This window comes from Oncorhynchus kisutch, linkage group LG17 (genome assembly GCF_002021735.2).
Source record: "Oncorhynchus kisutch isolate 150728-3 linkage group LG17, Okis_V2, whole genome shotgun sequence".
NCBI lineage: Eukaryota > Metazoa > Chordata > Actinopteri > Salmoniformes > Salmonidae > Oncorhynchus > Oncorhynchus kisutch.
Window position 1 is genome coordinate 14,407,604 of NC_034190.2, and position 27,661 is coordinate 14,435,264.

The following is a 27,661-nucleotide window of genomic DNA, read 5'->3' on the forward strand; positions in this document are numbered from 1 at the left end:
CACTTATTAATAAAGAATGTGTCAACAGGATGTGGTTATCTAAGGATCATCTTGGATTACACATAACAGACATTCACATGTTTCGTTCATTTCTCTAACATCTGAAGGGGGCATGTTGCATCACCAAATGAAAAACCCTGCAAGTGCAACTGTTGCTCCATGTCTAAACGATTTTGATTCATTCTCTCCTTCTCTCTCATACGTATCTCTTCCCAACTGAACTTTCGGCTCCAGCTCCAGCCTACTAAATAGCATTTCCTGCTGCCCTAGGATGTATCCTAAATGGCACCCTATTCTCTTCATGGTGTACTACTTTTGACCAGAGCCTTGTGTGTCAAAAGTAGTGCACTATATAGAAAACAGGGTGTAATTTGGGACACATCCCTAGTCCGTAGTATACAATATTGTTTATTTAACAGTTACCATACTGTTATAATGAGGTCCATTCATCTCTATGCCTTCCCCTTGCCTTGCGTTGGCCTTGTCGCACGGCCAGTCATTAACGCTTATCACCAGATTTGCACACTCAGTTGACTCTCTGCCCATCATTTAACTGAACTTATTTTCATGAATTTTGTTTATGTAAAACATTTAAAAGGATAATAATAGCGTTGATCATGCTGACACATTTGAAAAATGTCTTCAATCCCCCCGTGCTCCATTTTTACACTGGACTAGCTTTTATTTTTGTTTCTATTGATTTTAATTAATCGTTTTTTCCCCCCACATCTATTCTATGTGGCTCAGTGTTTGTTAATGTATAGCTGTAGTGATGAAAACCCAGTGAATGTAAATACTCCCACTGTTTTAGGCTTCATGGCCTGATATGGTGCTGATTTAAACCAACAAGAAGGTGCATTATGACCTGGCCAAAACTCCATTTCTAGCTACTGTACCTCCTACACCCTTCCACCTCCATCTGATGCTAGGACTGAAACTACCTCATTAATTAGCACAGGGGATCAAGAGAAGTTTCTAAAGCTCAGGAGAGAAAGGGGAAAATAGTCTGTCTGCAATATCCCAATCCATTCAGCTAATGCCCCTGCTCCCCTCTCCCCTCCTACCCCTCTCCGTACCCCTCTAACACTGCTTCAATCTCTGATTTGGTGGGCCTATCCGCCTAGCTAAAAGTCTGTACTGATTTCACTCTCTGCCTCTCTTCCCAGGGTGTTTCTGGCCGAGCAGTTTGAGTCCCTTCAGTCTCACCTGGATACTATGATGCCTGCAGCCAAGAAGCCATTCCTCCAGCAGTTCTGGTCAGTCAGTCCACAACTCTATGGATGTATCCCAAATGGCACCCTATTCCCTAAAAAGTGCACAGGGGCGTTGCTCATCAAGGTATGAAATTATTGTTATTTTCAAATACAATCTCTTTTTGCGGTTAATTGTGAAAAATGTTTAGTGTACAAATTGTTATAATTATTACCCGCCCCCCCGACCATTTGCGCCAACAAAAATAGACCCGTGGCTGAATCTAGTTGCCTACCCCTGTTATAGGGATTAGGATGCCAAATTACAAACGCACCCTATACCACCGTTCAAAAGTTTGTGGTCACTTAGAAATGTCCTTGTTTTTGAAAGAAAAGCAACTTTTTTGTCCATTAAAATAACATCAAATTGATCAGAAATACAGTGTAGACAATGTTAATGTTGTAAATGACTATTGTATATGGAAACGGTTGATTTTGTATGGAATATAGGTGTACAGAGGCCCATTATCAGCAACCATCACTCCTATGTTCCAATGGCACGTTGTGTTAGCTAATCCAAGTTTATCATTTTAAAAGTCTAATTGATCATTAGAAAACACTTTTGCAATGATGTGAGCACGAACCCACAAATGCTGATGCTTCAGATACTCAACTAGTCTAAAGAAGGCCAGTTTTATAGCTTCTTTAATCAGAACAACTGTTTTCAGCTGTCATGTTATTAACTAGTTGTCGCGATCTCCTCTGACACACATGACCTTATCAGTGAGAGTGGAAATGACTGTTGACCACAAACTCTTCTCTATCAGCTAGATGTTTTTCAACGTGTGTGTACCATTAGTACCAGTCTTGAGGGTGCGTCAGAGTTTCACATTTTCAAAAAGGGACTCAAAATCAATATCTACCCCAAACGATTTTACACTTTCTAAAGTTCAATGCCTGGAGAAAGTAACATTTGAACATTCTCAAATCTTTCTACTGAACGTTTTTCACTTTTTCTGTCCTTACTTACTTTGTACACTGAGTAAAATGTACTGAGTGAGTATTGAATTGACACTGTCCTTGTTTATGGATGCGTCCTAAATGGAACACTATTCCATATACAGTATACTTCACTACTTCTGACCAGGGCCCTGATCAAAAGTAGTGCACTATGAAGGGAGTAGGGTGCCATTTATGACACAACCACTGTCCTTGTTTATACCATTCTCCTTGTCATTCACTTATACCAGTGAGCTACGTAAACCCATATGCTGGGTCGTGGCAGCCAAGGCTTTAGACTACGAACAGATGCTGCTGCTGATGGCTGCAGTTAAGTGGGACATTAGGGAGATAATGTCGCAGCACAATGTGTACGTGGACGTCCTGTTAAAGGTAATGTGACATTATGTGTTTTAGTATGTGTGAACGTAATGACTAAAATATGGTGAAAGACGTGTATGTGTATATTCCTGTAATGGATTACTTCATAAGGTCATGTCCGTTTGTCATGTCATTGCTGTAATAATACAGTGATGGATCAGGGTTCATGGCTGATTTTCCTGTATATATTTTCTGTAATAACCCTAAGAAGCTGTAAACTCCACATATAGAACGCATGCTGGCCTCTGAAACATAGTGGCGGTGTCACACAATCATGTCCAATGAGTTTATGCAGAGCTGACTTGGCTTAACCTGAAAAAGAGGTTTGTCTCTATAACGAAGTAGATAAATATAATAATTCCTTTAAAATGTATTTATTTCTATACAGTACCAGTCAAAAGTTTGGACACACCTACTCATTCAAAACGTTTTTCTTTATTTTAACTATTTTCTACATTGTTAAATAAACGTCCCTTTTTCAGGACCCTGTCTTTCAAACATAATTCGTAAAAATCCAAACAACTTCACAGATCTTCATTGTAAAGGGTTTAAACACTGTTTCCCATGCTTATCCAATGAACCATAAACAATAAATGAACATGCATCTGTGGAACGGTCTATAACCTCTCTGGGATATGTGGGACGGTAGCATCCCACCTCGCCAAAAGCCAGTGAAAGTGCAGAGCGCCAAATTCAAAACAACAAAAATCTCATAATTAAAATTCCTCAAGCATACAAGTATTTTACACCATTTTAAAGATACAATTCTCGTTCAGCCACAGCGTCTGATTTCAAAAATGCTTTACAGCGAAAGCACCACAAACTATTATGTTAGGTCACCACCAACTCACAGAAAAACACAGCCATTTTTCCAGCCAAAGAGAGGACTCACAAAAAGCACAAATAGAGATCAAATTAATCACTAACCTTTGAAGATCTTCATCTGATGACACTCATAGGACTTCATGTTACACAATACATGTATGTTTTGTTCGATAAAGTGCATATTTATATTTTTAAAAATCTCATTTTACATTGGTGCGTTACGTTCAGTAGTTCTAAAACATGCGGGGATTGTGCAGAGAACCACATCAATTCACAGAAATACTCATAAATGTTGATGACAATACAAGTGTTATACATGGAATTAGAGATATACTTCTCCAAAAGCAACCGCTGTGTCAGATTTCAAAAAAACTTTATGGAAAAAGTAAACCATGCAATAATCTGAGTACAGCGTTCAGACAACAAAGCCGCCAAAAAGATATCCGCCATAATGTGTAGTCAACATTAGGTTGAAATAGCATTATAAATATTCACTTACCTTTAATGATCTTCATCAGAATGCACTCCCAGGAATCCCAGTTCCACAATAAATGTTTGATTTGTTCGATAAAGTTCATAATTTATTTATCCAAATAGCTTCTTTTGTTAGCGCGTTTGGTAAACAAATCCAAACGCACGTTCAGGTCCAGTCGAACGTCGGACGAAAAGTTCCAAAAGTTATATTACAGCCCTTAGAAACTTGTCAAACTAAGTATAGAATCAATCTTTAGGATGTTTTTATCATAAATGTTCAATAATGTTCCAACCGGAGAATTCCTATGGCTGTAGAAAAGCAATGGAACGAGAGCTAACTCTCTCGTGACCGCGCCTCAGAGCCTGTGGCACTCTGCCAGACACCTGACTCAATCCCCTCTCATCCACCCCCACTTCACAGTAGAAGCTCAAAACAACGTTCTAAAGACTGTTGACATCTAGTGGAAGCCGTAGGAAGTGCAATATGACCCCATTTACACTGTATATTGGAATGGCAAAGAGTTGAAAAACTACAAACTTCAGATTTCCCACTTCCTGGTTGGATTTTTCTCAGGTTTTCACCTGCCATATGAGTTCTGTTATACTCACAGACATCATTCAAACAGTTTTAGATACTTCAGAGTGTTTTCTATCCAATACTACTACTAATATGCATATATTAGCATGTGGGACAGAGTAGAAAGCAGTTTACTCTGGGCACCTTATTCATCCAAGCTACTCAATACTGCCTCCCTGTCACCAAGAAGTTAAGACACTAACAGCTTACAGATGGTAGGCAATTAAAGTCACAGTTATGAGGCCTTTCTACTGACTCTGAAAAACACCAAAAGAAAGATGCCCAGGGTCCCTGCTCATCTGCGTGAACATGTCTTAGGCATGCTACAAGGAGGAATGAGGATTGCAGATGTGGCCAGGGCATTAAATTGCAATGTCCGTACTGTGAGACGCCTAAGACAGTGCTACAGGGAGACAGGATGGACAGCTGATCGTCCTCGCAGTGGCAGACCACGTGTAACAACACCTGCACAGGATCGGTACATCCGAACATCACACCAGCGGGACAATCCCTCCATCAGTGCTCAGACTGTCCGCAATAGGCTGAAAGAGGCTGGACTGAGGGCTTGTAGACCTGTTGTATGGCAGGTCCTCACCAGACATCACCGGCAACAACGTCGCCTATGGGCACAAACCCACCGTCGTTGACCAGACAGGACTGGTAAAAAGTGCTCTTCACTGACGAGTCGCGGTTTTGTCTCACCAGGGGTAAGGGTCGGATTCGCGTTTATCATCGAAGGAGTGAGCATTACACTGAGGCCTGTACTCTGGAGTGGGATATATTTGTATGTGGAGGGTCCGTCATGGTCTGGGGCGGTGTGTCACAGTATCATCGGACTGAGCTGGTTGTCATTGCAGGCAATCTCAACGCTGTGCATTACAGGGAAGACAGCCTCCTCCCTCATGTGGTACCCTTCCTGCAGGCTCATCCTGACATGACCCTCCAGCATGACAATGCCACCAGCCATACTGCTCTTTCTGTGCGTGATTTCCTGCGAGACAGGAATATCAGTGTTTTTACCATGGCCAGTGAAGAGCCCGGATCTCAATCCCATTGTGCACGTCTGGGACCTGTTGGATCGGAGGGTGAGGGCTAGGTCCATTCCCCCCCAGAAATGTTCAGGAACTTGCAGGTCCTTTGGTGGAAGAGTGGGGTAACATCTCACAGCAAGAACTGGCAAATCTGGTGCAGTCCATGAGGAGGAGATTTACTGTAGAACTTAACGCAGCTGGTGGCAACACCAAATACTGACTGTTACTTTTGATTTTGACCTCCCCTCCCTTTGTTCAGGGATACACTATTCCATTTATGTTAGGCACATGTCTGTGGAACTTGTAATATTTACACATGTTAAGTTTGTGGAAAATGAATGCAGTTGACAGCGAGAGGATGTTTATTTTTTTGCTGAATTTATATGTTATATTTTAATTTCTTCAAAGTAGCCACCCTTTTCCAACAGTCTTGAAGGAGTTCCCACATATGCTGAGCACTTGTTAGCTGCTTTTCCTTCACTCTGCGGTCAAACTCATTTCAAACCATCTCAATTGGGTTGAGGTCGGGTGATTGTGGAGGCCAGGTCATCTGATGCAGCACTCCATCACTCTCCTTCTTGGTCAACTAGCCCTTACACAGCCTGGAGGTGTGTCGGATCATTGTCCTGTTGTAGGTTCTAATTCTCAGAGTATAAAACTCAATGGACACTATGAAAGCTTAACCAAGTTTATTCTCCCAGAGGGTCAATACAGCTGCATTAGACAAAGACATTGTTCACACAAGCACTGATATTTAACCGTTCCTCAAGGCTGAGTCTCCTCCTACACATCTGTATAAAACATCATTCTTTACTGCTAGGCAGGACACTAAGTGATATTGGCCATAAACTTTTGTTTCACCCTTAACGTGACCTGACCTGATCTCAACCCCCGTCCATCACTAATCCATGGCTCTTTCCCCTTATCAATGCCGTCAACATGTGATCGCTCCCCTACACTCAACACAAGGCTATCATGGTGCCTGGTACCAGACTGTGTCTCTTCTCCTCCCAGAGTATCCCTCCCATAGGATCCCTGATAGCTAATAATAACATATTCTGACATAATGTAAATGTTATACATGACCCTCTCTCCCTCAGTGACATGAATAAGTATATTTCATATTCTCAGAACCCAACAGCACAAACCAGAAGGGATGGCGTATCGCTGCATAATGCTGTGGTAGCCATGCTGGTTAAATGTTCCTTGAATTCTAAATAAATTACAAAGTCACCAGCAAAGCACCATCACACCTCAGCCTCTATGCTTCACACATGCTTCACACATGCAGAGATCATCCATTTACCTAATCTGCGTCTCACAAAGACATGGCTGTTGGAACTAAAAATCTCAAATTTGGATTTACCAAACCAAAGGACATATTTCCACTGGTCTAATTGCTTGTGTTTCTTTCTTTGCGGCAATTTGACCATAAAGGCCTGACTCACACAGTCTCCTCTGAACAGTTGATGTTGAGATGTGTCTGTTACTTGAACTCTGTGAAGCATTTATTTGGGCTGCAATTTCTGAGGCTGGTAACTCTAATGAACTTATCCTCTGCAGCAGAGATACCTCTGGGTCTTCCTTTCCTGTGGTGTCCTCATGAGAGACAGTTTCATCACAAAGCTTTATCTTTTTTGTAACTGCACTTGAAGGAACTTTCACATTTCTTGAAATTTTCCGAATTGACTGACCTGTCTTGAAGTAATGCTTATTTGAGCTGTTCTTGCCATAATATGGACTTCGCCCTATTTGGTAAAACACCATCTTCTGTATACCATCCCTAACTTGTCACAACACAACTGATTGGCTCAAATGCATTAAGGAAAGAAATGACACAAATTAACTTTTAAAAAGGCACACCTGTTAATGTGTTAATGCATTCCAGGTGACTACCTCATGAAGCTGATTAAGAAAATGCCAAGAGTTTGCAAAGCTGTCATCAAGGCAAAGGGTGTCAATTTTGAAGAATTTCAAATATATATTTTGATTTGTTAAACCCTTTTTTGGTTACTACATGATTCCATATGTGTTACTTCATAGTTTTGATGTCTTCACTATTATTCTACAATGTAGAAAGTAGTACAAATAAGGAAAACCCTTGAATGAGTCAGTGTTCAAAACCTTTTGACTGGTACTGTATATATTTTAATAGAATTGATTGTGTGGTGGAGCTGCGGACCCCTGACCATATCAGATCACACAATATACTGTATTGACATTACTTCTTAGCAAAGCATACTGTAACGACCCTAGCCTTTGTAAGCCCATTACCAAAGGAAATAGTAGTCATTCTCCTGGGGTGACCCATGTTCTCACCCCCCTAGGATGGTACTCTCTTCCACAGTTCCCTACTACAATAGCATTAAATGTCATATATCAACCCAAGTAAAGATCTGCCCAAGGCACTAGCAATTACCATATATATTCCTCAGGATTATGCAAGGCGTCCTTTAGTATAGTAGCTCTCACTCTGTTGAAGATTGATGAGTTTACCATAGTAGTTAATGGGCGGAATTTACACTGAGCTTCCCCTGTTCTCAAAGCACTTTACATTGTCTACAGACAACTCAATCACAGATCTAATCTTATCTACACTACATGGCCAAAGGTATGTGGACACTTGCTCGTTGAACATCCCATTAATATGAGGTTGGTCCCCCCTTTGCTGCTGTAACAGCCTCAACTCTTCTGGGAAGGCTTTCCACTAGATGTTGGAACAATGCTGCAGGGACTTGCTTCCAACCAGCAACAAGCGTTAGTGAGGTTGGACACTGATGTTTGGCGATTAGGCCTGGCTCGCAGTCGGCGTTCCAATTCATCCAAAAGCTGTTTGATGGGGTTGAGGTCAGGGCTCTGTGCAGGCCTGTCAATTTCTTCCACAGCAATCACAATGGACCTTGCTTTGTGCACGGGGGCATTGTCACGTTGAAACAGGAAAGGGTCTTCCCTAAACTGTTGCCACAAAGTTGGAAGCACAGAATCGTCCAGTATGTCATTGTATGCTGTAGTGTTAGGATTTCCCTTTACTGGAACTAAGGGGCACAAACCATGAAAAACAGCCCCAGACCATTATTCCTCCTCCACCAAACTTTAAAGTTGGCACTATGCATTCGGGCAGGTTGCATTCTCCCGGCATCCACCAAACCCAGATTTTTCGGACTGCCAAATAGTAAAGCGTGATTTATCACTCCAGAGAAAGTGTTTCCACTGCTCCAGAGTTCAATGAGCTTTACATCATTCCAGCTGACGCTTGGCATTGCACATGGTGATCTTAGGCTTGTGTGCGGCAACTTGGCCATGGAAACCCATTTCATGAAGCTCCCAACGAACAGTTATTGTGCTGACGTTGCTTCGAGAGGCAGTTTGGAACTCGATAGTGAGTGTTGCAACCGAGGACAGACGCGCTTCAGCACTCGGCGGTCCCGTTCTGTGAGCTTGGGTGGCCTACCATTTCGCGGCGGAGTCGTTGTTGTGCCTAGACTTTTCCACTTCACAATAACAGCTCTAGCAGGTCAGAGATTTGACGAAATGACTTGTTGGAAAGGTGGTATCCTATGACTGTGCCACGTTGAAAATCACTGAGCTCTTCAGTATGGGCCATTCTATTGCCAGTGTTTGTCTATGGAGATTGCATGGCGGTGAGCTCGATTTTATAAACAGATCAGCAGCAGGTGTGACTAAAATAGCCAAACCCTCTAATTTGAATGGGGTGTCCACATACTTTTGTGTATTTTAGTTAAGCTAGACCACGTGACTATTTTGTGTTATCTTGAAAAGGGATTGGTACTACTATTTCAATGCATTTGTTTATCTGTTTATAGCGGTTGCCCAGTTGGACAGCTTTGTATTTGTACCACAGTAGTTCAGGTTAAGTGCTGTTCTTATTGGATCCCACAGTGCAGCACATTTACAGTACCTCAAGGGAAACCAGCTAGGCACCACACATCCCCATCTCTCTCGTATTCCCCATATGAACATTCAATTGCACTGCAGGAAGAAAAACATCACAAATACATTTTGTAGTTGCAATGGCATTTTTTTTTCAGCGAGGCTTCCTGGTTAGGAACTAAAGATGACACCTCTCTTTTGAGACTGTCTATTGGAAATGTATTTGAAATGCAGTGAGATCTTTCAAATATGGATTCTTTTTTAAATCAAATTTTCCAGTAATTCCGGAAGCACAAGGTCATCGATAACTTTTAAATCTCTTTCAACATGTCGAGATCTTTGTTTAAAGTTTTCTGTTCTCATTCCCGTAACCACTCCGAGAGGTCTTCCGATATCAATTATTTGCCAGTTAGGATTTGAATAATTCATATAACGGAAGAAGTTTGGGGAGTTTAATGCAGATTCAGGAAGCTAAGTTTGAGGTTTGTTAAGGAAAGGTGAGTTTCTTAGGTCCCCTCCTGTAACTATCTCCAGGCTTTAAAGTTCTCTTCCCAAATGAGTATCAAATCGTTATTCATTCCTTCCACTTATCCCATCATGCATTTTGCATGGGGACGTGTGGCTCGGCGTGTCGTGATGAGCATGAAGCCGGAGCATACGGAGAGAGGGGGCCCTAGTGTTGAGGAACAGATGGGGGTTTTGCAGTGGTAGCGTGACCGTGGGCCTTATTTGCGAGGTGGAAGCTAAGAGAATCCCCCAAATATGCATAAGCATTTCTGTCTGAGCAGCCATAGCTTTAAATCCCGAACCACATCGAACAAACCACTACACAGCCTCCAATTCTAATGAAAAACTCAGGCTCACCTTTCTGGATCTGTGGATCGGCTGGCTGGAAGACGGCTCTCTGCGAGCATTATTAAGCCGCTCTAAGCCAAACTAATTATGTTTAAGCCAAATAGTCAGAGGAAAAGTGTCTGCCTCACTGACTTGATTTAAACGCATTTGCCATATTGATGATCACAGCGGACCTAAGAGTTTAATTTACACGACAAGATGAGAGCAACGGTCAGGCTGAGATGTATGCTGCTCATCCAATCTTTTTCTGAGATAGACATAGTATGGTAGTGGTGTGCGGGTCAGCTGTTTGTTCACCTGCCCGCAATTGCTAATAACCCATCCCCCGACAAAATTTCATAACGTGAAAATCGGAGGCCTGCACCCAACCCTCACCCACTAATATAGAATATGTGCTCTAGGCTACAATCACAAAGGGAAAAACTATTTTTGGACACTGGGTGCAGGATTTCTTTTTACGGATTTAAATGTTTCTGCTTATAATTTTCGACATTTTAGTAGGCTATTTGTTAGTCAACTTGTCTATAATTAGATACATGCAGCTTCTCGTCTGTCATTATACGTATGTTGCCGCCAAATGTCCTAGAAGACTAAATAAACCCTTGCTCACCAGAATATCATAAATCGATAGAATAATTACTTCAATCTAGTTCAACTTTTCTCTCATCTGCTTCTTTCACAGAGCCAAGACATTTAGGGACTTGGGAGAAAATGCAGAAACTCAACCCTCCAAAAAACAGAACTTTTTTTCTGTGCAAAAGTTTGACCGGTTGTAAGGAAATAGAAAGCTGTGAAAACGAACCAACATGTTTCTGATAAGGTTTCAGTTCAGCTTGGATGCATGTTTTATATGGCACTATCAGCTTCTATGATGCTGATAAAGATAGCACCTATACAGACAGTATCTAGCGGCACATTCACATTCTCTCAAGATCTGAAATGAATAAATCATATTTCTACACCAAAGAATGAGCCTACATTTGGGAGGTTATAGACCTATAGTCAGTGTCCAGATTTCAGTTTCCATTTAACCCATCTAAACAGTAGGCTACAGTTCCCTTGACGTGCGATAGGCCTATTTGAAGTCCCTTCTTGTGACTGTCGAATTTGTATAGCGCCTCACAATCATCACACATAACATTGCAGGCACTGCTTTCATCATCTTTTACCACTTCAACAAATCTTTCCCAAACATGACTTTTCTGTCCCTCCCTTCTCTTTATTTTCAACTCTCTATTTCACAGCTTTTCTCTTTTTGAATTAAATTCTGACCTTTTTGCCTCCTTGTATCGATGTTATCTTTTTCTGCCCGTTACCAAAAGCATTTGGCGTGTAGGTTATTCGGCGTGCGTACAGTTGGTCCCTAAAGCTTAGGCTAATGCACTAATGCCAGATGGCCTAAAATAATCAAATAAAAACCTCAACGTAGCCTATAGATATAAATTACACAATAATTACACTTTTATGGATTTTTTAAAGGTATTGTTTTCTTTTTATTCAGCCCGCCCGCCACCCACCCACCCTTCATCCCACCCACCCACCCTTCATCCCACCCACCCACCCTTCATCCCACCCACCCTTCATCCCACCCACCCTTCATCCCACCCACCCACCCTTCATCCCACCCACCCACCCTTCATCCCACCCACCCACCCTTCATCCACACAATATTTAATGACCCTAAACCCACCCGCCCCGTGGATATAAGCGCAGGGAACTGTGGGTTATGAGTCAACCCATGCATCACTACAGTATGGTTTATGATTGACAAGTTATTGATACAGGGTTGTATTTAGAGGAGATTATGTATGTTGTATTCATGAGTTTGTGTTGAATATTAGCATCCAATATTGGCTATATTTGCATTTAGATTGGAAATTGTGTCAGGGGTACTGACGTTGTCTCTTGTACAAACCAGGCTATTCAAAATGTGAGCGTTTGATGGCACACATGTGTTGTTTGAAAATACATTGAATGCAGTCTTTGGGTACTTTCATGCATCAAAATAATGTGTGAGAAAATCCATTTTTAGGTTTATGACTGTATGATCATTTTCAGATGCATTTTATTTCTCCTCGTGAATTCTGCCAGTCAGATGCAATAACTTTGTGACGGTTTTCTTCCGCTGAAGGATGGGAGGACCAAGATGCAGCGTGGTTAGTGTTCAACATCTTTAATATCGACGATAAACGAGAACACTACAAAATACAAAACAACAAAAGTGAAAACCGAAACAGTCCTATCTGGTGCAATGACACAAAGACAGAAGTCAATCACCCAAAAAATACCCACAGAATATGGCTGCCTAAATATGGTTCCCAATCAGAGACAACGATAGACAGCTGCCTCTAATTGAGAACCAATCTAGGCAACCATAGACCTACAAACTACCTAGAAAGGAAACAGCCCCATAAACATACAAAAAACCCTAGACCAGACAAAACGCATAAATCTCCCATGTCACACCCTGACCTAACCAAAATAAATTAAAAAAAAAAAGATAACTAAGGCCAGGGCGTGACAAACTTGTACAACCTTTATAGTGAAAAATGTGTCACCTTCAATTCCCTTTCCGGTGGTCTGCAGTTTGCCAACATGAACCACTCCACCCTTCACCATAATTACCTCCATTCAAATCTAATTGAAAATTGCAGACTGTGTAACAAGCGTACAAGCTTCTGGTAGTGAGTGAGGAAAACATTTCACCTTTTTCTGACACCCCAGTCTGTACTATAGTGGCGTTTGTATCAGCAACAAACAAGGTGTAAGAACACGGTGAAACATGTAGCTTTTGGCATATGGAGAGAGTCAGAGCGATGGGTCTTTGTGTCTAAAAAGCAACATATATTTTTGGGGGTGAAATTAAAGAAAAATGAAAAAGGCCTGACCAGCTGCATCAACACGTCCATGACTGATGTGTCTCTGCTGCTCATGTTGGAATGGAGCGCGGCCAGCAGCCATCTTGTATGGCAAGGGTTGCTAGGACATCTGTGGTGCAGGGGGAGTATGTGAGGGCTGAAAGTTTGGATGGATGTCTGCTCAACTGTGTTAATGAGAACTCATGTCGACTAACATTATTCACCAGCTCAGCTGTAGAACTGGGTGTTAGCTCATCAACACACAAAATACAAAGTACAATCAACAATACTAATGAAAGTATCTCTGCTTTAAAATATAGCCAACTAGTTGTGAAACCCAGAATGATGTCTTTGTAAAATATTTATCAGTTGACCAAAAAAGAACGAACAAAATGTTCTGGTTTTTCTATTCCTCAGGAGTTTGAGGAGTTTAACAAGAGGCTGGGTGATGTGTCCAGACACGTCCGGGTCCCTCTGCTTGTGTCTAACGTCCTGTGGGAACACTGCATCCGTCTGGCCAACAGGACTCTGGTGGAGGGGTAAGTTGTTTACTTGCATATGAAAATACAGTGACTGATTTCCTCAGATATCACCAGAGAAGCCAATAGGCTTCAGAAGAAGGAGGAACAACTCCTGCATCCTTACTTTGATTTACAAAACACTTTAATTGATTTCTAGATAAAACACTTTTTCAGCAGATACAGTATACTGCAGCCTTCATCAAGGGGCTGAGTGGTGCCTGATGAGTCATGTTCATTCCATTTAATAAAACCTTTCCAAAAATAGTAAATAATGTCTCTCTGTACCCACTTACAGTTTATGTGATAGTATATTTCAAAGGTACGAATCAGTGATTTAAAAAAATATGTATATGCTTTAAAAAAATATATATATATAATAAATATGTGTATGCTTGCTGCTGACTAGTTGTAATGCCAGCAAATATATTATGATAAGCACAGGAGGAAAAATAATATCTGTGAACACAAACCTACTGCTCATTCAATTATGGTTTATAGTGAGTTTATTACCACATGCTAATATGTACCTGTGGAATAGCGGGATTTACTGCCAGTGGAGAGGTGTGGACATTTTAGCTGCCTCGTTCATCTCTAATTTTGACGTCTTTTTGGTCGAGGGGCCCTTTCCTTGCTCCTGGGGTACACTCGTAAATATCAGCTGGGACGCATGTCATAGGCTGAATACCTCAAGTGAGTTATTGAATAAGGCCGTATTGGAGCCCCTGTCGTCTCCCGCAGTAAGGTACGACCACAAGGTGCTTCGAGCCCGAACATCGATCAAGAAAAGTTTGATTCTCTGTTCTTTACTCCCCCCCCCTATGTTTTTATTCTCAAGGTTTGAACATCCTCTTGATGGAACATCTGCTTGTCATAAATAATTAAAAAACGAAATGTTAGAGTACCGCAAAGGAACGAGCTGATTGCCTAGATAAGCACTCAAGACATGAGTGCTCCCAGCTTTTCTTCAGCTTTCTCTGACATTCTCCTGAGACAACTCCTCTTCAGTCCTCTTATCCCCTCCATATGGTAGCAACTAGCTAACTCTCTCTGCCTCCTTCTCCCCAACCCCAACACCATCCCAGGACTGTTATACGTTCTGTTATAGAGACCCCACAGGGAACGTGTCTGACACGAGGCTGGCCTGAGTCTCCTCTAAACACTTGACACATCCGAAATGGCTCCCAAAACCACCTGCTCCATTCCCATCTCCATTGCTAGTGAGTCAAAGGTGTGGGGCCTAATGCATTTTCCCTCAAATCAGCACTTGTACCCTTTCTCTGCACAGTGCATTGTTCATGGTGGTGTGTGTGGGTGTATGCGTGCGTGCACTCTTGTCTGAGTGTGTGAAAGCATCTGTGAAATATAAGTACTGGCAGGCAGAGTTTTATACGGCCAGGTGAGACATCCTCTTTATGCCTGAGAGACATGGCATTAATAGGGGGGGGGGTAAAAAGCTTTCATAATGTCCCTGACCATCTTGTGATGAAGTGGAAAAAAGATGAGGCACAAGCACAACATCTATAAGAGTGTTAAATCGTGAACCCGGCAGGGAAGTGGGTACAGTGTTTTTTGCACCAGGGTTGATTGTGCTGAGCTTTACTGAGCTGGTAGTTCAGGGTTTTAGTTCTAAGGACAGCACTAGGGTTAGTTAGGGTTTTAGTTCTAAGGACAGCACTAGGGTTAGTTAGGGTTTTAGTTCTAAGGACAGAACTAGGGTTAGTTAAGGTTTTAGTGTTACAGCTTTCTTCCGTTGAAAGAGAGTCAGACCAAAATGCAGCGTGGTAAGTTAAATACATATTTAATGATGAAGAAAAAACAAAACAACAAATGTAACGTGAAAACCTAAACAGTCTCTCTTGTGCTAACACACACAGAGACATGAACAATCATCCACAAACACACAGTGAAACCCGGGCTACCTAAATATGGTTCCCAATCAGAGACAACGATAATCACCTGACTCTGATTGAGAACCGCCTCAGGCAGCCATAGACTTTACTAGACAACCCTACTCAGCCACAATCCCAATACCTACTAAAACCCCAATACAAAAACACAACACAAAATAAACCCATGTCACACCCTGGCCTGACCAAATAAATATATAAACACAAAAATACTAAGACCAGGGCGTGACATTTAGTTCTAAGGACAGAACTAGGGTTAGTTAGGGTTTTAGTTCTAAGGACAGAACTAGGGTTAGTTAGGGTTTTAGTTCTAAGGACAGAACTAGGGTTAGTTAGGGTTTTAGTTCTAAGGACAGGACTAGGGTTAGTTCGGGTTTTAGTTCTAAGGACAGAACTAGGGTTAGTTAGGGTTTTAGTTCTAAGGACAGGACTAGGGTTAGTTAGGGTTTTAGTTCTAAGGACAGGACTAGGGTTAGTTAGGGTTTTAGTTCTAAGGACAGGACTAGGGTTAGTTAGGGTTTTAGTTCTAAGGACAGAACTAGGGTTAGTTAGGGTTTTAGTTCTAAGGACAGGACTAGGGTTAGTTAGGGTTTTAGTTCTAAGGACAGAACTAGGGTTAGTTAGGGTTTCAAATCCAATCAAATTTATTTATATAGCCCTTCGTACATCAGCTGATATCTCAAAGTGCTGTACAGAAACCCAGCCTAAAACCCCAAACATCAAGCAATGCAGGTGTAGAAGCACGGTGGCTAGGAAAAACTCCCTAGAAAGGCCAATACCTAGGAAGAAACCTAGAGAGGAACCAGGCTATGTGGGGTGGCCAGTCCTCTTCTGGCTGTGCCGGGTGGAGATTATAACAGAACATGGTCAAGATGTTCAATGTTCATAAATGACCAGCATGGTCGAATAATAATAAGGCAGAACAGTTGAAACTAGAGCAGCAGCACAGTCAGGTGGAAGTTGAAACTGGAGCAGCAGCATGGCCAGGTAGACTGGGGACAGCAAGGAGTCATCATGTCAGGTAGTCCTGGGGCATGGTCCTAGGGCTCAGGTCAGTTGAAACTGGAACAGCAGCATGGCCAGGTGGACTGGGGACAGCAAGGAGTCATCATGTCAGGTAGTCCTGGGGCATGGTCCTAGGGCTCAGGTCCTCCGAGAGAGAGAAAGAAAGAGAGAAGGAGAGAATTAGAGAACGCACACTTTAGTTCTAAGGACAGGACTAGGGTTAGTTAGGGTTTTAGTTCTAAGGACAGAACTAGGGTTAGTTAGGGTTTTAGTTCTAAGGACAGGACTATGGTTAGTTAGGGTTTTAGTTCTAAGGACAGGACTAGGGTTAGTTAGGGTTTTAGTTCTAAGGACAGAACTAGGGTTAGTTAGGGTTTTAGTTTTAAGGACAGGACTAGGGTTTTAGTTCTAAGGACAGAACAAGGATTAGTTAGGGTTTTAGTTCTAAGGACAGAACTAGGGTTAGTTAGGGTTTTAGTTCTAAGGACAGGACTAGGGTTAGTTAGGGTTTTAGTTCTAAGGACAGAACTAGGGTTAGTTAGGGTTTTAGTTCTAAGGACAGGACTAGGGTTAGTTAGGGTTTTAGTTCTAAGGACAGGACTAGGGTTAGTTAGGGTTTTAGTTCTAAGGACAGAACTAGGGTTAGTTAGGGTTTTAGTTCTAAGGACAGGACTAGAGTTAGTTAGGGTTTTAGTTCTAAGGACAGGACTAGGGTTAGTTAGGGTTTTAGTTCTAAGGACAGGACTAGGGTTAGTTAGGGTTTTAGTTCTAAGGACAGGACTAGGGTTAGTTAGGGTTTTAGTTCTAAGGACAGGACTAGGGTTAGTTAGGGTTTTAGTTCTAAGGACAGGACTAGGGTTAGTTAGGGTTTTAGTTCTAAGGCCAGGACTAGGGCTCCGGAGTGGCGCAGCGGTCTAAGGCACTGCATCTCAGTGCTAGAGGCGTCACTACAGACACTATGGTTTGAACCCAGGCTGTATCACAACCGGTCGTGATTTGGAGACCCATAGGGCGGCGCACAGTTGACCCAGCATCGCCCGGGTTTGGCTGGGTAGGCCGTCAATGTAAATAATCATTTGTTCTCAACTGACTTGCCTAGTTAAATAAAGGTTAAATTAAAATAATATATAAAAAATATCACAATACAGTAGGTAGGAAAAGACACCCAAAAGTGTACAACTAACACGAATTCTCTGCTCAACACATCACCATGGACATGATCTGTGTATCAGTATTAGACCTGTGAAGCTCCTTCACAAGAGTCTGCCTCTCTCAGCTCCCCATCCCAGACTGGGATTAGTCTAGTCTCTGGTGTTCCCTCCCCTCCGTATCCCCAAGGTCCTGGTCTGACTGCATCCCAAATGACTATATAGTCATTCCCTATATAGTGCACTAGTTTGGGCCCTTTGGGCACTGGTCAAAAATAGTGCACTATGAAGGGAATAGGGTGCCATTATAGACACAGCCTGAGCGTCACGGTACTGTGCCTCCTATCAGCTCCATCCCTCCACTATGGTAGAGTGGCCAGGCGTGGTCTGTTTGTCTGTTACAGTATCTTCGCCTCCCACTCCCAACTAGACTCCTCAGAGAGGAGCTAGAGCTGCTTGACAGTCTGACTCACCACTCACCGTCTCACCCCGGGGGACTCTGGAAACCTCAGAGAGAGGAGGAAGGGAGGGAGATATAGATGTAGGGAGGTAAGGAGAGAGAGAAAGAGAGAGGGCAGGAGAAGGATGGAGAGAGAGAAAGCGAGAGAGGAGAGAGATGTAGACTCTGGCCGTATCTATTTTCCCCTGAAAGCAATAACAGCTCTGTCAGGACCAGAAGAAACATGGATGTCAGCAGCCACTGATCTGGTGGACTTGATTCCACTCCGTTACACACATACACAGACATACACAAACACACACACTCACAGACACACACATACACAAACACACACAAGGGAACAGTCAGATGTGACGGGCACTCCGACTGACCCTCAAATCCAGATCTCCACACGGTGTGAAGAGACAGTTTGTGAAGTTATCAAGTGAACAATAAATATTAAGTAGTTACTTGTTGGCCTTTTTACAAAATAAACCCTTGAACTGTCTGAGACAAATATGCCTTGAAGAAAACTGTCTGAGCAGAATTAAGAGTTATTCAATTTATTAACTCTGTCGATTTCAGATTTTCTCCTTTTACATTTTTGTTTTTCATTCTTGTGCCCTGGGCATCAAGATTTCAAATGTCATGTTTTTAGAACGTTGCTCATAAACAACTTTGGATTCTGAAACGTCTCTCAACAAAAACTAAACTTATGTAACTTATTCTGTATCTTATTCTGTACTGTCTGACAGAAATAATACAAAAGTCAACAAAGTCAACTTGTGTCTCCTGTTCCGTCATGTAGCTATGGTAACGTAAAGAAGTGCAGTACTGAAGGGCGGGCTCTGATGCAGCTGGACTTCCAGCAGTTCCTGATGAAGCTGGAGAAGCTGACAGGCATGAGGCCCATCCCTGACTGAGAATGACATGGAGCAGTTCATCAAGAACCACAGGGTGAGGAACGCTCACGGCAGCTTTGGAGTTATCAGAATAATTATTCACTCAGTCTGCTCAATGTGCTTAGATTAATTCTACTTAGGAGGACGGGACTCACCCCGTTTACCAGCAATGTGTAGCACAAACCTGGATATGTGTAGTAAAAACAATAGTTAATCAGTTACTATAGCCAGCTGTGACGAAAGACTAAAGACTATCTGAGACTAAAGGCTATCTGAGATTGTCTGAGACTAAAGGCTATCTGAGACTAAAGACTATCTGAGATTGTCTGAGACTAAGGGCTATCTGAGACTAAAGGCTACCTGAGACGAAATGCTATCTGAGACTAAAGGCTATCTGAGACTAACGGTTATCTGAGACTAAAGGCTATCTGAGACTAAAGACTGTCTGAGATTGTCCGAGACTGACTAAAGACTATCTGAGACTAACGGTTATCTGAGACTAAATACTATCTGAGACTAAAGACTAAAGACTATCTGAGACTAAAGACTATCTGAGATTGTCTGAGACTAAAGGCTGTCTGAGCCTAAAGGCTATCTGAGACTAAAGGCTAACTGAGACTAAAGGCTATCTGAGACTAAAAACTATTTGAGACTAAAGGCTATCTGAGACTAAAGGCTATCTGAGACTAAAGGCTATCTGAGACTAAAGACTCTCTGAGATTGTCTGAGACTAAAGGCTATCTGAGACTAAAGACGATCTGAGACTAAAGGCTATCTGAGACTAAAGACGATCTGAGACTAAAGGCTATCTGAGACTAAAGGCTATCTGAGACTAAAGACTATCTGAGACTAAAGGCTATCTGAGACTAAAGGCTATCTGAGATTGTCTGAGACTAAAGGCTATCTGAGATTAAAGGCTATCTGAGACTAAAGACAGAGACTAAAGTCTATCTGAGACTAAAGACTATCTGAGACTAAAGACTATTTGAGACTAAAGGCTATCTGAGATTGTCTGAGACTAAAGGCTTTCTGAGATTAAAGGCTATCTGAGACTAAAGACGGAGACTAAAGGCTATCTGAGACTAAAGGCTATCTGAGACTAAAGACTATCTGAGACTAAAGACTATCTGAGATTGTCTGAGACTAAAGGCTATCTGAGACTAAAGGCTATCTGAGACTAAAGGTTATCTGAGACTAAAGGCTATCTGAGACTAAAGGCTATCTGAGACTAAAGTCTATCTGAGACTAAAGACTATCTGAGACTAAAGGCTATCTGAGACTAAAGGCTATCTGAGATTGTCTGAGACTAAAGGCTATCTCAGACTAAAGACTATTTGAGACTAAAGGCTATCTGAGATTGTCTGAGACTAAAGGCTATCTCAGACTAAAGACTATTTGAGACTAAAGGCTATCTGAGATTGTCTGAGACTAAAGGCTATCTGAGATTAAAGGCTATCTGAGACTAAAGACAGAGACTAAAGGCTATCTGAGACTAAAGGCTATCTGAGACTAAAGACTATCTGAGACTAAAGGCTATCTGAGACTAAAGACTCTCTGAGATTGTCTGAGACTAAAGGCTATCTGAGACTAAAGACTATCAGAGACTAAAGGCTATCTGAGACTAAAGACGATCTGAGACTAAAGACTATCTGAGACTAAAGACTATCTGAGATTGTCTGAGACTAAAGGCTGTCTGAGACTAAAGGCTGTCTGAGACTAAAGGCTATCTGAGACTAAAGGCTATCTGAGACTAAAGGCTATCTGAGACTAAAGACTATCTGAGACTAAAGACTATCTGAGATTGTCTGAGACTAAAGGCTGTCTGAGACTAAAGGCTGTCTGAGACTAAAGGCTATGTGAGACTAAAGGTTATCTGAGACTAAAGGCTATCTGAGACTAAAGGCTATCTGAGACTAAAGGCTATCTGAGACTAAAGACTATCTGAGACTAAAGGCTATCTGAGACTAAAGGCTATCTGAGATTGTCTGAGACTAAAGGCTATCTCAGACTAAAGACTATTTGAGACTAAAGGCTATCTGAGATTGTCTGAGACTAAAGGCTATCTGAGATTAAAGGCTATCTGAGACTAAAGACAGAGACTAAAGGCTATCTGAGACTAAAGACTATCTGAGACTAAAGACTATCTGAGACTAAATACTATCTGAGATTGTCTGAGACTAAAGGCTGTCTGAGACTAAAGGCTATCTGAGACTAAAGGCTATCTGAGAATTAAGGCTATCTGAGACTAAAGGCTATCTGAGACTAAAGACTATCTGAGACTAAAGACTATCTGAGACTAAAGGCTATCTGAGACTAAAGACTCTCTGAGATTGTCTGAGACTAAATGCTATCTGAGACTAAAGACTATTTGAGACTAAAGGCTATCTGAGACTAAAGGCTATCTGAGACTAAAGGCTATCTGAGACTAAAGACTCTCTGAGATTGTCTGAGACTAAAGGCTATCTGAGACTAAAGACGATCTGAGACTAAAGGCTATCTGAGACTAAAGACGATCTGAGACTAAAGGCTATCTGAGACTAAAGGCTATCTGAGACTAAAGACTATCTGAGACTAAAGGCTATCTGAGACTAAAGGCTATCTGAGATTGTCTGAGACTAAAGGCTATCTGAGATTAAAGGCTATCTGAGACTAAAGACAGAGACTAAAGTCTATCTGAGACTAAAGACTATCTGAGACTAAAGACTACTTGAGACTAAAGGCTATCTGAGATTGTCTGAGACTAAAGGCTTTCTGAGATTAAAGGCTATCTGAGACTAAAGACGGAGACTAAAGGCTATCTGAGACTAAAGGCTATCTGAGACTAAAGACTATCTGAGACTAAAGACTATCTGAGATTGTCTGAGACTAAAGGCTGTCTGAGACTAAAGGCTATCTGAGACTAAAGGTTATCTGAGACTAAAGGCTATCTGAGACTAAAGGCTATCTGAGACTAAAGTCTATCTGAGACTAAAGACTATCTGAGACTAAAGGCTATCTGAGACTAAAGGCTATCTGAGATTGTCTGAGACTAAAGGCTATCTCAGACTAAAGACTATTTGAGACTAAAGGCTATCTGAGATTGTCTGAGACTAAAGGCTATCTCAGACTAAAGACTATTTGAGACTAAAGGCTATCTGAGATTGTCTGAGACTAAAGGCTATCTGAGATTAAAGGCTATCTGAGACTAAAGACAGAGACTAAAGGCTATCTGAGACTAAAGGCTATCTGAGACTAAAGACTATCTGAGACTAAAGGCTATCTGAGACTAAAGACTCTCTGAGATTGTCTGAGACTAAAGGCTATCTGAGACTAAAGACTATCAGAGACTAAAGGCTATCTGAGACTAAAGACGATCTGAGACTAAAGACTATCTGAGATTGTCTGAGACTAAAGGCTGTCTGAGACTAAAGGCTGTCTGAGACTAAAGGCTGTCTGAGACTAAAGGCTATCTGAGACTAAAGGCTATCTGAGACTAAAGACTATCTGAGACTAAAGACTATCTGAGATTGTCTGAGACTAAAGGCTGTCTGAGACTAAAGGCTGTCTGAGACTAAAGGCTATGTGAGACTAAAGGTTATCTGAGACTAAAGGCTATCTGAGACTAAAGGCTATCTGAGACTAAAGGCTATCTGAGACTAAAGACTATCTGAGACTAAAGGCTATCTGAGACTAAAGGCTATCTGAGATTGTCTGAGACTAAAGGCTATCTCAGACTAAAGACTATTTGAGACTAAAGGCTATCTGAGATTGTCTGAGACTAAAGGCTATCTGAGATTAAAGGCTATCTGAGACTAAAGACAGAGACTAAAGGCTATCTGAGACTAAAGGCTATCTGAGACTAAAGACTATCTGAGACTAAATACTATCTGAGATTGTCTGAGACTAAAGGCTGTCTGAGACTAAAGGCTATCTGAGACTAAAGGCTATCTGAGAATTAAGGCTATCTGAGACTAAAGGCTATCTGAGACTAAAGACTATCTGAGACTAAAGACTATCTGAGACTAAAGGCTATCTGAGACTAAAGACTCTCTGAGATTGTCTGAGACTAAAGGCTATCTGAGACTAAAGACTATCAGAGACTAAAGGCTATCTGAGACTAAAGACGATCTGAGACTAAAGACCATCTGAGACTAAAGACTATCTGAGACTAAAGACTATTTGAGACTAAATACTATCTGAGATTGTCTGAGACTAAAGGCTGTCTGAGACTAAAGGCTATCTGACTAAAGGCTATCTGAGACTAAAGGCTATCTGAGGCTAAAGGCTATCTGAGACTAAAGGCTATCTGAGACGAAAGACCATCTGAGATTGTCTGAGACTAAGGGCTATCTGAGACTAAAGGCTATCTGAGACTAAAGGCTATCTGAGGCTAAAGGCTATCTGAGACTAAAGGCAATCTGAGACTAAAGGCTATCTGAGATGGTCTGAGACCAAAGACTATCTGAGATTGAAGGCTCTCTGTCCATAATATGTGTACGTCTGTCTGTCTGTCCCACAAGGAGTACTCCATGAAGCAGCTGGCCAACCTGGTGCACATGTGTCTGAGCTCTCACATAAACAAGAAGGCCCGGCATAAACTCCTGGCAGCCATCGACGACATCGACAGACCAAAGCGATAGAGACAGACAGACATGGTTATTGTATTTAAGGTGGCTTCTAAACATGAGGCTCAATTTTAGAATGCCGAGGGTTAGAATCCTCACAAACCCAACAGGAACAGAAAAGAAGCAATGAAACAAGAACTTCTGCTTATAAATACACTCATACAAGCATGTTTCAGTTATCTGACTATCTCAGTACATATAGGCTACAATTCTACATGCCCCTCGTGGATATCCAATATCCACAAACATGCTGCTTACAGTTTCACTGCGTTTTGTAAGTTACCACAGAGATGCTCCGTTCTCCTGTTCATCGTGAATAGACTGTACATGTTTATGAGGAAGGACTCTGGGTTTTTAAGATAAACTACTTGAAATGCTGAATGATACTCTATGACATTTTATTTTTCTCCTACTGTTTGTCTAAAGCATAATGTGCTTCTGTAAACAGCTCAGGAGCAACGTTGACCCTGGGGAAAAACTGAATCGTTGAACATTTTCTTTTTGACTATAATGTGACAGATATGAGTTGAGAAAACAGACACTTTTCCACAGAAATCCAGATAGTGTATTTCTCCAGGTATAACATGCACTGACAAACATAGTTTCTGAAAAAGCATGATATGTTAATTGAAGTACTTCCCTTTCAGGTTACGCCTATGGAGACATCTGGTCTAGTGCCCTTTAAATGTCCATTAATGATGATGATGACAGCACTGTTTTTTTGTGTTGTTCCAGTGGTGTGGGATGAAGTCACCTCAGACACTGAGCTTCGGTCAGTTTTGCGTTTCCCCCACTAATGGTTAAGGTTAGGATAGGGGGAGCGAAAGCTGATCCTAGATCTGTACCTAAGGGTATCTTCACTCCTGAGCTTGTTCCAGTCCAGGACTATTACTGTACCTGTGCTGTTTGTTATGTCCAAAAATGATTCATCCTGAGTTAAAATTCTATGTTGTCATCTTGTTTCTAATAACATGTTCTGTTTTACACTGAGTGCACAGAACATTATGAACACCAGCTCTTTCCATGACATAGACTGACCAGGTGAAAGCTATGATCACTTGTTAAATACACTTCAATCAGTGTGGATGAAGGGGAGGAGACAGGTTAAATAAAACAATTCAGACAAGGATTGTGTATGTGTGCCATTCAGAGGGGGAATGGGCAAGACTTTGCTGGGTTTTTCATGCTCAACAGTTTCCTGTGTGTATCAAGAATGGTCCACCACCCAAAGGACTTCCAGCCAACTTGACACAACTGTAGGAAGCATTGGAGTTAAAATGGGCCAGCATCCCTGTGGAACGCTTCAACACCTTGTAGAGTCCATAACCATTCAATATGTTCAAAGTCAACATTATACACAGTGTACAAAAAAAGTTTGGATTCCAGACTTTTTATACACAATAAGTACTGGAAGTGTGCTATCTGTTTACTGGCGGTACGCTGTATCTGGTTGTCAAATGTAAAATAATATAAAATAAACTACATTATGATAAAGCTCAAGTACACTATTGTCATTTTTAAAAATATATATTAAATCTTGGCGCTGTAGCCTAAATCAAGGTGATTATACCTGAACACAATAAACAGTGTTTAAATCCAGTCTTGTGCATGTTGTCTGACTTCTCCTTATTCTGCAGACAGCCAGACTTGAATAAAACTCAAGGCAAAATGTAATCTCAACCTTTATTCCTTTCCCTCGGTCAAGAATACCTCCAATCACCCATCTGTCATATGGCTGTCAACTAATACAATTATATTTTCTAAAACTATAGAATATTTCATTCCAACCACACTCCTCAGCACCAGTGCTTTGCTGGCAGTTTATAATAGTTTTTATTTTCAATCACAATCCTTCTTTTCCCTCTGATTCCTGTTTCTGGTGGAATATGGGCAATGTAAGAAGTAATGAATTCGCCTGCAGCGGGGGGTATAATCAATGACCAGTCAGAGAGAGAACAGAGCTGAGCTTCACACGCCTGGCTTTAATAGGGGAAAGCTAGTAGCTGGTTGGTGGTCTGACTGACCTTGCTCCACTAGACACACTGCCCCTGGTCTGGTCCAAGCATTGACAGTGTGGGTGTTAAACCTGGACTAATACTACCCCTGGGGTCCTATCACTACACTAGGAAATGAGAGAGGGAGAACTTTTGGGAAACGAAAAGAGGGCGTATCTCAAGCGGCAAGGGGAATCCTTGAGAAGATTGAAAAGAGTAGGGTAAAGGGACGTGAAGGTGAAATTCTGTTAGATGTCTTATCTAAAACCATTTCAATGGCTTTGCCTGACAATACATGAATCTCTTTAACAGTGTATCTATGGTGCTTTACTGGGCTGCACAGGGAGACATCTTAGCTCAATTAATGAGTCTCTCCTCCAGCTGTCCTAGGCCCTTAACCTCCCTGTTAAAGATGTACAGTGTAAGGTTGGAGCGGAGGCGGCGGTACGGAGGACTATTGATTTGGGAGGAGTCGTAAGTGGTGGGTTACCTTTCAATGACTTCGTGGAATACGTGCTTATGCACTCTTGCACATTGTTGTGTGTGTCTGTACCTCAGGTGTGTGTGTGTGTGTGTGTGAGTGTGTGTGTGTGTGTGTGTGTGTGTGTGTGTGTGTGTGTGTGTGTGTGTGTGTGTGTGTGTGTGTGTACCTCACTGTGAGTGACAGGTCACATTTAGTTGCCTGTGTCATTGCAGTGTCCACTGGCATTAAGTCCTGCTTTTCCTTTCTGTCTCTAATGCACACACACCGCTTACAACCTGTACAAACACAGATGTACAAGAGATGTACCTGGACACCCAAGCATAACGTAGAACACAAATAGCTGTGTGCTTAGTATCGTTGTCCTGTTGGAAGGTGAACCTTCACCCCAGTCTGATTTCCTGAGCGCTCTGGAACAGGTTTCATCAAGGATCTCTCTGTACTTTGCTCCATTCATCTTTCTCTCAATCCTGACTTGTCTCCCCGTCCCTGCCGCTGAAAAACATCCCCACAACATGATGCTGCCACCATGCTTCACCGTAGGGATGGTACCAGGTTTCCTCCAGACATGACACTTAGCAGTCAGGCCAAAGTCTTCAATCTTGGTTTCATCAGACCAGATAATCTTGTTTGCCATGGTCTGAGAGACTTTAGGTGCCTTTTGGAAAACTCCAAGTGAGATTTCATGTGCCTTTTACTGTGGAGTGGCTTCTGTCTGGCCAGTCTACTATAAAGGCCTGATTGGTGGACTGTTGCAGAGATGGTTGTCCTTATGGAAGTTTCTCCCATCTCCACAGGTTCTTGGTCACCTCCCTGACCAAGGCTCTTCTCCCGCGATTGCTCAGTTTGGCCGGGAGGCCAGCTCTAGGAAGAGTCTTGGTGGTTCCAAACTCTACTGTGTTCTTGGGGACCTTCAATGCTGCAGAAATGTGTTGGTAATTCCTTCAACCTCATGGCTTGGTTTTTGCTCTGATATGCACTGTCAACTGTGGGACCTTATATAGACAATTGTGTGCCTTTCCAAATCAATTGAATTTACCACAGGTGGACTGCAATCAAGTTGTAGAAACATCTCAAGCGTGATCAATGGGAACAGGATGCATCAGAGCACCCAGCGTGCTGGGGCTCTGATGAGGGTGAAAACACACGGTGGCTTTCTCTACTCGGGTGTACTGGCTCAAAGAGCTGCAACGGCAATTAAACTTTTGGCAAAATTCCACGCAAGCTTGGGGGCTCCCATGCCTTTGTAGGCCTAACTCCCAAGCCTCTCATCCATTCTATTCATTCCTATGTGGCCGACACAATGCTGTATCCTGGCACTGAATGTATTCTTCCACGAACACAAGGTCAGAGGAAATCTGTACTTAAGTCATTTGTAGCATGATGACAGTGTCTGCCATCAGTGACCTGTCAGGCCCCTGTCTGTCTGGATGTGTGGTACTGTTTTGACAGCAGGACTATGACTGGAAATGGTGATGCAACAGAGGAGGAGGAGAAGCATCCCTGGTCAATCCGAAATTATATAATGGCTCAGTGGTCATAGATCATAGGTAATCCCTCAAATTATATGTGAATCCCT

The 27,661-nt window shown here is 42.0% G+C and overlaps 1 pseudogene; it reads left to right on the forward strand.

The window, feature by feature from the left end:
• Positions 1-24,687, forward strand: part of LOC109908451 (syndetin-like) — a 349,878-nt pseudogene extending 325,191 nt beyond the window's left edge.
• The last annotated feature ends 2,974 nt before the right edge of the window (positions 24,688-27,661 follow it).